This window comes from Hyperoodon ampullatus (genome assembly GCF_949752795.1).
Source record: "Hyperoodon ampullatus genome assembly, chromosome: 5".
Taxonomy (NCBI): Eukaryota; Metazoa; Chordata; class Mammalia; order Artiodactyla; family Ziphiidae; genus Hyperoodon; species Hyperoodon ampullatus.
In genome coordinates this window covers 140,006,853-140,009,128 of record NC_136918.1, presented here as the reverse complement: position 1 = coordinate 140,009,128, position 2,276 = coordinate 140,006,853, and positions in this window count along the sequence as shown.

Genomic DNA, 2,276 nt, shown 5'->3' with positions numbered 1-2,276 from the left:
ATTAAAACTTGGGGGATGCAGTTAAAGCAGAACTTAAAAGTACGTTCATAGTTTTAAATGCTCACATTGAGGGGGAAAAGGCTGAAAACAAATGAGTTAAATATTCATCTTAATATTACAAGAGAAAGAACAGCAAAATAAATAAACTTAGGATCCAAACTTGCAGATTAGATCTTCAAGAAGTCAGTGGGACCCCTGAAACTGCCAAATTTTGTGTGTATATGGGAGAGGGTCCACATATCTCAACAGATTTGCAAGGTTTCTCTGGGCTGGTCGCTCAGATTTTTCTGACTTCTTTATTTAGTTTCCTTAATTGTTGCAGCCACTGTGGCTGTGGCTCTGGGGGTTACTTCTTTTATGTGTGTCTCTGTGTTTGCACTGTTTTTCATTTCTCTTTCTCAGAAAGAGATGATGACTCTGTTAATATAATCATAAAAGTAATGCAGGGCTTCCCTGGTGGCTCAGTGGTTGAGAGTCTGCCTGCCGATTCAGGGGACATGGGTTCGTGCCCCGGTCCGGGAAGATCCCACAGGCCGCAGAGCGGCTGGGCCCATGAGCCATGGCCGCTGAGTCTGCGCGTCCAGAGCCTGTGCTCCGCAACGGGAGAGGCCACAACAGTGAGAGGCCCACGTACCACAAAAAAAAAAAAGTAATGCAGGCAGCCTATGGTGCTGCTGCTCATTTTGCTCAGGTCTGTCCCCTGGTATGGGCTCTCAAACCTGGCCCACTCTTGGTCACCATTACTACCTGAGTCCCTAAAAGGCCTTAATGATACATCCTGGCCACATTGGTCCTCAAAGCCCATCTTCTTTTGGCTACCTGACTTTGGCTACCATCCTGACATTGAGTACCCCCCAGGATCTGGCCACCGTCCACCTTCAGAGTCCTCCATTCAGGACGCACCTGGACACATCATATACCTGCTAGTCTTTACTTCTTGTCTTGCCCTGCACTTGGCCCATGAGTTCTTCCCACTACACACTATCTCTTGTACACTGGTAAGAAGGAGTCTCAGGGGAGTGGAAGAATGGGGACCCTAAACTCAGTTTGACCCAAGTTTAAATTATGGCCCTACATCTAACTGGTGTGTCACCCTGGGCACATGATCATACCTATTTCCAATTCCTCACATTGCTATTGTGAAGGAATATGAAAGGAACTGTTCCTCAAAAAGTCAAACATAGAGTTACCATATTAACCAGCGATTCCACTCCTAGGTATGTACCCAAGGGAAATGAAAAAGTATGTCCATACAGAGACATGAACATGAATGTTTATGGCAGCATTATTCATAAGAGTCAAAAGATGGAAACAACCCAAATGCCCATTAAAACACAAATTGATAAAGACAAATTATGATGTATACATACAATGGAACATCATCGTTCAGTCATAAAAGAATGAAGTACAACATAGATGAACCCTGGAAATATTATGTTAAGTGAAAGAAGCCAGTCACAAAAGATCCCATATTGCATGATTTTTTTCATATGAAATGTCCAGAATAAGCAAGTTTATAGATAAGGAAGTTTATAGAGGCAGAATGTAGATTAATGGTTGCTTATGACTGGAGGGATAAGGGGGTGATAGATAATGAGAACCAGGTTTTCTTGAGGTAATGTAAATACAGTTGACCATTGAACAACGTGGGGGTTGGGGTGCTGACCCTCTGTGGACTTGAAAATCCAAATGTAATTTATAGTCGGCTCTCTGTATATGCAGTTACTCATATCTATGGTTCCTCCACTATCCACAGTTTCAATTCGGTGGATGCAACTGACCAAGGATCACATGGTACTATAGTATTTACTGTTGAAAAAACTCCGGGTATAATTGGACCTGCACAGTTCAAACTCATGTTGTTCAAGGTCAATTTTATTCTAAAAAAGAAGCCAGACACAAAAGGTCACATATTGTATGATTTCATTCATATGAAATGTCTAGAAGAGGCAAATCCATAAAGAAAGAGAGCAGATCAGTGGTTTCTAGGGGATGGGGGGGAGGAGTGAATGGAGAGTCATTGTTTGATGAGTACTGGGTATTTTTCTGGGGTGATGAAAAAGACTTGAAGCTAGAGAGAGGTGGTGGCTACGAAGCATTTAGTGAATGTACTCAATGCCACTGAATTGTAGACTTTAAAATGGCTAATTTATGTTATGTGAATTTCACCTCAATTGAAAAAAAAGATGAAAGGAATCAATGCTACATGATAAGTGGTGATGACTATTAACCACAGTTATTATTACCAGTGTCCGTTCTGCCCCATAACCAGCAGA